We start from the raw sequence: 8,490 nt of genomic DNA on the forward strand, positions 1-8,490 counted from the left end.
GCAATGTTAAAGCAACCAACCCATCAGGACAACAAACCAACCTAATAGCAGGCACAACTGCGCTAATTGGGAGCCAGAACACTTCAGCACTTTATTCATAAGGCATGTTTCTGTCGGTATATGTTCTCATTACAAGGTGTTAAAATTGGCAGATGAATACACTGTTCCTTCTTAATGTATTAAATGACTGTGCTACAGTGAGGGCTTCTTGTCTCAGCAAAAAGTGAACCGATTTCTTGCAAGCATGAACTCACTGGTGCCATTGATTTGCACAGAGGTTTCCATTCACTGCCACTGACATGCTGACAGGATGGAGAGCATCAGTGCATGTTCTGGATCTCAGTTATAAACAGAGGGTTGACATGAGAAGGCAGTTAATAGCCCAACCATCACGTTTAAACAATTTCTTTTCCCAAAAGCTGCATTATGGAGGGCCATCCAGCCTCTCAGACTTAGTTGTGGAACCACAGTATCTCAGATGCTATTCACAGAAACCATTCTATGATTCTGTGGCTCTGTGATTCCCACTCAGAAAACATGGAAAATCACTTTCTGTGAAAAGAAAATCCTCCTTTGTTTCAGACCAGTCTGAGTGTCTGTGATATTCATAGACAAATGTTTGCATAATTGGCTGTAAGTGATGGATGAAGAGGATGGGCCATCCTCGCTAATCCCAGTGTCTTCAGGAAATCATATAAAACTTCTTGAACAAGTTTCAGTATTTGTTCTGGAACACATGAATGGAGCCCTCACAGACGGAGCACGCTGACCCGAGGGAAAAAAGGCAGCCTAGGAAAGTTCAGACAGCCCATTCTGTAACACGTTTCCAAATATCAGTGTGATAAATGCAGCAAAAATTCCATGTTTCAGAGAGAACAACTCTGGAACGGGCAAAAATCTTGCAATGCAATGTCATCTATGCTTACTATACCCTACCTCTCCAACTTCATTTATTGGCCCCAAAGCACAGACATCCCTCTTCCCTCAAAATACCCCACAAAAGTGAAAAACAAGCGTCTGACTTCAAAAGCTCCTCAGCTCTGTAACAGTAGACCAAGAGTATTTTAATTAGAAAAAGATCCAGACGGCGTGCTACAGGTCCAGCTCTGCACTTCAAACTGCTCCAAAACGCAGCTTGGCTGTCGTATTTCAGCTGGGGCCTCTTACTTTTACTGTGGAAATAAAGATGAAAAAAAAAAAAATCCCCTCTGTAGCATTGGTGTGAGTCCAGATTGACAATAAAATCACTGGAGTTTCTCAGGATTGACTCTAACAGGAAGTTTTATCGCTGCATATTGACATTAGTCATACATCAGGTCATGAGGCAAGGAAAAACAAAGGGATCACATATTAAATTGTGAAGTCAGAAGAAAGCAAAAGTGAAATCTTAAGTATATGATGTTCAATAATCAGATGGTGAACTTAACAGAACCAGTATGTCAACCAACAAAACCGTCTGCAGGCATTCCAGTCTTTGTCTCATATACGTAATATTCACCACATAATGTGCTTCTCTTCTGAGAAGAGGAATAAACTCTCTTCATTGCTGGTATTCAATAGCTAAAATATTCAGTGATGTATTCTGATTTTCAGTCATTTGGGTTCTTTAACCCCTTGGAGCAAAAGAGCTCTATTCCAGATGTACTTTAATCTTCCTACAGCTTCTGCCAAATTTCTGCTTTCTGTTTTCCATTCGCTCAGTGCCCTCATCATATGCAATGTGTCTGTGTCACTTCCTCCCTATGTGTTTAGGCTTTTTCTTCAGTAATGCAACATGCAAGAAGAACAGCCAAAGCAAGATTCCAGGCTCTTTATGGTTGCTGTGTATAAGTTTGGGAACTTCTATGGGGCTCATAGAAGAGAGTCTCCTTTGAAAAGGAGATTCCATTGGAAGAGTAATAGTTACAACATGCTGCAATCGACTTGCATGTACAGCTACTGCCATCAATTCTCTAGCAGGTGAGCACAAGCAAGGCTCCAAAAGGCACAAAATATCTAAAGAGAAACAGCAGGGAATTGGGTTGCATTGCAGGGATTTGGGGTATGTGCTGAAACGAGTGGATTGCCAACAGCCATCTGTCCCAGTAGGCAGCTGGTATCTCTTTTCTCTGCCCAGTATCAGCCTTGTGTATGGTAAGCACAGCTCTGTATGGGTACAAAGCAAACTGCCCACAATTCAAACCCTCCTCATAAGCGTTCAATTGGTGGGGAGGAAGAAGGATTTTTCCATGTTCTTAGATGCTCCTTGATACAACATTTCAGCTTTTCTCTCTCTGCTTTCCCCTCTCCACCCAGCCACCTCTTGGCATGAAAGCTTCAGGAACATCATATGCATCCTCCATCTAAGGCTGATAACACCAGAAAGTACATTTTACTCTAAAGGCTTGTTATTTATAATGCAGTACTTCCACACAAAGGTTATTATTAGTGGCCACAGTGCTTCTTTATTCGCAGTGTAAATGTGCTGTGTAAATGCTTGTAAAACGTTACGAGCTCCATTGCCTCCAAGCACTTACAGTGCAGATGATGATGAATAAATCACACATGCACACTGCATCACATCTCCCCTGCCACTCCCAGCAGCACCTTGGCTGGGCTGTGTGTCACACTGCAGGCAAAGAGCTCTGCAGTGGCTGTGCAGGGATTTCATTGATTCCCTTTTGTCACCCCTACAGCCTACAAGCTATTCCTTCTCCTGAATTATTGGTGCTTATTGATGCTTCTTTGCAGTCACATCCTCATCCATGATTTCTTAATCTCAAGGCCTGACCTGCGCACAGCTTTTCTGGGGAGTGAATCTTAAAATCACAGAATGGCCTGGGTTGAAAAAGACCTCAAAGATCATCTAGTTTCAACCCCCTGCTATGTGCAGGGTCGCCAACCACCTGAACAGGCTGCCCAGAGCCACATCCAGCCTGGCCTTGAATGCCTGCAGGGATGCTGCAGCCTGGTAGGTGCTGGCCCTCCTGGAGCACCCACTAGGTGGCACCGACTCTCTGACATTCCCCTCTCCACCCGCTGTGCATTTCCCTAGCTTTGCTCCAGGTTTTCTCTCCCCTTTTTATTATTTTTATTATATATATATATATATATAATTTTTTTTTTTTTTTGCAGCATTTCCAAACACTGAGCACATCGGGATTAATCACTGCAAAACCAAACAGTTCCTGGGATCTTTTTTTCCTGAGCTTACAGATCTGCATGGATCCAAGCCAAACAGCAAGCTACACTTCTTCACAGACAAAAACATCAATTTCTGATGTCATTTCTACACCAGAACCTGCCTGGTGTAACTGTTAATTACTTTTGTCAGGAGCATCTTCATAGAAAAGGTTCTTGGAGGCTCCTGGCTTTGTTAGCCTCACTTATGTGTGTATGCAAAGTAAAGCCAACCTCTGTGGGAATTCCTATTTCCTTGCAGCTGGGCAGGCAGGGAGAGCTGCAGGAAGAACTGCAGGGAGAGCTGCAGGGAAAGCTGATGTGGCAGTGAGTGGGAGCTGCCAGCAGGTATCCAACAAAATAAGCTCATGAAATGCTAGTAGAGTTGTTGATGGTTATTTGTTTGGGCTGTTTTTGTTTTTGTTTTCTCTTTTTTTTTTTTCTTTTTGTTTGTTTGGTGTTGAGAATAGGTTTAGGAATAGAAACAGCCAACCATGGTCCTCGGAATTTGGGACAGCTCTGTGAATCAGTTCTTGATTCTGGAAAATGCACACAGCTTTCTTCTTTCTCTCTTGTTTTTTTTTCCTTTGGGAGTGTGTGGGAGAGTGCAGAATCTGCAAAACCTCAAGAAAAGGGGCCTGAAAACATGGGACAAGCAAGGGATCTGAAGATGCAGCTTGCAGGAGACACAGTTAATAAGTTATGCTACATCCACATTGCTCAGTGCATCTTTTGCTGAATCTATGCAGCATCTTCACAGAAAGCTCACAATACACGTTATGAAACGGAGTACAAATAACCCACAATGACATGACCAGAAGACACAAATTGCAGCAGTCGTCACTGAGCTCTCCAACAACACTGGAACACTCACCCATGAAGTCAGCAGGATGCCACGGGGACAGCAGTGCTGTGCTGCAGGGAACTCTCATGCCATGCTGCAGGGAACTGCTGGCCCCACCGCACCTCTGCTGAGTGCATTTCTGGCGCATTTGAACTGTACAAAACTAGAAGTGAATAAAACTGTATTCCAGAGATAACCCTGAAAGTAAAACTATCTATCTGCAGTCCTGGGAGGCCAAGATAATATCACTAATGGAGATGGCACTCCTGTGAACATGGAAATGAAGGTGAACACGGCCATTCAAGCGCTGAGTGAATTTTAGTTTCACTTAAAGTTCTTTGTCTACATGTCTTCAGATTTTATAGCTAGATTCCTGAGTGCTTGTTTTCTCTCCTCGAATTAACTCTAGAATATAAACAGTTCTCTCCAAACTCTACTTACAAGTGCCATTTCAGGTCCTTAAAACAAAGCAAACTTGTCACAGATACCAATGTCAATGACACATGCATTAGTTCATCACTCACTGTCCTTATCTTGCAGTGCCAAAGATTTCTCTTTCCTGCAAGGTCAGACTGTTTCCCAGCTGTAGGATATCAGACTCTGGCTTTCATTCAGGCTCTAAAAAAACAAAAGATGGTGAAAAAACAGACTCATCTGACAAGACTGGAAAAAAAACAGGGGATGGAAAAATTCAGAATTCACTGGACTATTTATTCCTCCATCTGCCATGGCTCCCAGTCTGGCCAGCCCAATGGGAAATGCACCAGGAAAACATCATCACTGGGGATTACTGTGTATCAGAAAAACACCCATGTCTGTAGTCACTGTTCCCAAGTTCAGCATTTCCCTGTAACTCATAAAACACAGCGTCCAACTGCTATCTATTGAAACAGTAGAATGGGGAAACCCATTGCTCCCTCAGAATCATTCAGATAGAAAGCAGGATTCCCCACGCTACCAAACACTTCCACACAGTATCGCCACCAGGCTGCTGTGCCAAAATGCTTCTTATATCTGCACGGTGCTCCCCTAAGAAATTCTTCCTGCCTGCTTGCACTCACTGGAGGCACAGTGCATCTTTTGTGTGCAGCTGCTCTCACTGCACAGCACATCCACCTGCCTGAGTCAGACTGAGCATTATCATTGTTTGCATTTCACTTAGCTGTTCAGATTGATTTGTAGTGTAAACACAACAGAACCGAAGCACACAAAGATCCCTGCCTCGCAGCACTTCTGTGCTATGCAAATAACGTGCTGTCAGAGAGTGCCTAATAACTAAAATATCATCCCTTCAACCATACAAACATTCTTATTACCAGCACCGCTCAAATATTACTGTTTTTCTTGTGGACAATGCCAGCCCTCAGGAGTGCTGGGGTTTCCAACTGCGAGTTTCTTATAAGGTGGATCATCTGACCATTGCCTAAAGTCAATTAGTGATTTAACAAATGGTTTTTAACTCATTTGAAGTCCTAATATTTGTCATAAGCTATTTCTGTTGAATAGTCTTTATGGCAGCAGTCAGGTCGAGAATAATGGGGCACAAGGGCACACCGTGGTACAAGGAGTGCTTCTGCGATTGCTGACTCACATTCCAGTGTTTTCCTACAAGCATTCAGTATTCAGGTCTTGCAGTGAGAACTGAGGCACCAGAAAACAAATGTCAAAACTGGGTGTCCAGTCTGGGATACCCAATGGTGTAATTTTTGCATGTTAAGAAGCACAGCACTGTCTGTATTAAAACACAAACCCCCTTGTCCTCATTTCAGATCACTGCATCAACCGACAGCGTTCACCTGGCTATTGAGGAGAACACTCAGACACAAACAGATACACAAAGCTTGGTTTTGGTGACTTCCCCTAACATCACAGACTGTGACCTCACAGAAGGGCAAGCTCAATTTTACCACAAGAAACCACTTCTTGAAGTCCAACCTTTTTGTTTCTTCAATTCCTGGCAACTAACAAGTGACACTGAGCGTTAAAACAATCTTGTTATGCATTAGAGTGCTTCAGGCACAGGACAAAAGGGTCCTAAAATCTGCAGTCAGAATGTGCTTTGTAGCTGGAGAGGCAATGACATATGCCTTGCCAGTACATTCCTTAAGTTTTGGCAACTAAATGGTTGGGCTGTGAGATGCATAGGACAACCTTCACTGTACACTTGTATAACTTTAGATCTCCAATTCACTAAAAAAAACAATAAAGCTCCGCTGTCTGATCTATTTCACTGCTGTGTTCACTGGGTCATTCAGGAAAAAACTCATTGTTCTCCATTGAACAATTCTTATTCGGAAAATGGTATCCCTAGATACACAAATAGTCAAGACTGACAGCGCAAAGGTGAAAGAAAGCACAAGAGAATTGCAGCAAGAGGAAAAACAATCAAAGGAAAAGGGCAAGAGTAAAAAGCGCAGTTCTCTTATGGCCAACCTTCTTGAGCTTCCCATGCACTGTGGTTGACAGTGAGAACCCGTGTTCCGAAGAAACTGGATGTCCCTCCTCCAGGTAAATCCTCCATTATCCAGTTGAGTCTGAGCACATTGTCTCTCCTTCTCTTAGGGCACTTATGGGGTTATTCTTTACATATCCCTCCTCTAATGTCTCAAAACTTGCAGGAGATTAATTTTGCTCAACATTTTTCTGTCCCACTTAAACCTATCTGAAATTGGCCAATGAGTTGGTCAAGTCCTTGGCCCTACAAGGGAGAAATGGACAGATGGTTTGATTGCATAAACCTCATTTTCTTAGAAAACCAGGCTAAAAAATTAGAGAAAAAAAGAGTGTGCATAAATGTCTTGCCATAAATTCCTTGCTGCACACTGAGCCGGCTTCTTGTGGTACAACATGGCTCAGGAAGCACCACAGCCCTTCTTTCCTTGATTGTATCAGTAACTTACTCAGTAATTAGTCAAAGTAACGTTATTCCTCTCCTAGCAACTAATGTAATTTTAATATATTACAGTCTCTTTTAAGTCCAAGCCTTTCTATTTTGGGACTTCCAATTCAGATTTGCCTAATAGCTTCACATAATGGTCCCAGGCACCCAATAAATTCTTCATTTTAATTAATTGGTTTGCTCATGAAGAATCACAATTTACATGAGCAGAAGATGAGATGTATCACAGCTATTACTGATTGTAGGTAATATTTGATTAGAAAAAAGCAGAGAAGCCCTCGTTTCTTTCTTCTTTTTTTTTTTTTTTTCCCCCCCACAGCAATTGTTAATGATATTGCCGATTTCTACAAGCAGATAAATTAGATTTACCACATAATCAATTAAAATATTTGGAATAGGTTTTAAATAATAATGTTAATTGAGTGTCCTCTTGAATTTACGATGTCTATTCAATGGGTATAAACCATAATGATAACCAAAAGTGACTACTGCATGCAGATGTAGTTGCTGGATAGCCAATTAATTATTCCTCAGCACAAAGCCACCAAAACTAAAGGTGGCTCTACAGAAGGTAATGTAGGCAACAAGTGGACACCCAAGAAGTTTAACAATTCAACAAACTGTAGTAAAGCAGAGACTTTCAGGAAGCTTCCTAATGGCAAGGGAAAAGAAAATGATATATATTTTTTTAGGTATCACTATTTCAAAGCATTTACAATTACTCCCCAGTTGCCCAACTCACAAGTTTCAACTCTTCAATCCTCAATCTTGGTATTAGGAAAGCAAGGTATTCCACTACATTAAAAGGCAACAAATAAAAACATGAAATGCACTCCAGCAGAAGTCACACCAGCCTGTGGTACCGACCGCTATTATTGGTATATGCGGGATATTTGAATAACAAATGTTCAAACCACTTTCATATTGCTTTCTTTTAAGGCCAGAATTATTCCTGTGTGAAAAACACAAATCAACGAGTTGGATGTGCTTAGAAACATAACTTCAGCGCACGTCTTTGATATTTGTTCACACAGAGGGTGGTGAGGCATTGGGACAGGTTGCCCAAGGAGGCTGTGGATGCCCCATCCCTGCAGGCATTCAAGGCCGGGCTGGATGTGGCTCTGGGCAGCCTGGGCTGCTGGTTGGCGACCTGCACACAGCAGGGGGTTGGAACTGGATGAGCACTGTGGTCCTTTTCAGCCCAGGCCATTCTACGACTCTGTGACTCTATAATTTGGCTTATCACACTCAGCTTAGCCTGAGGCGAGCAGGGTGTTTCTTTTTAATTTGCAATAAATACAACAGCAGACAGAACCCCAGTCCTGCCAGCTCTGGTTAAGCATCGGTGCCGCGAGCTCCGTGCCAGCTTCGTGAGCTTTCATTTCCCTCCACCTCCTCGCTGCCCCGGGCCGCTCCGTGAGGTGAGGGGCGGGCGGAGGGAAGCGGAGCGCCCGGCGGGGCCGGACGGACACCGCGCGCACCCAATGCGCTCCGCCGCTGCCTTTCCGAAGGGAGGGGAGAACCCCGCGGTCGGGCCCAATGAGGCCGCGCCCGGAGCGGGACTTCCTTCGGGGATCCCGCGGCGGGG

This window comes from Tetrao urogallus, assembly GCF_951394365.1.
Source record: "Tetrao urogallus genome assembly, chromosome: 9".
NCBI classification, from domain to species: Eukaryota; Metazoa; Chordata; class Aves; order Galliformes; family Phasianidae; genus Tetrao; species Tetrao urogallus.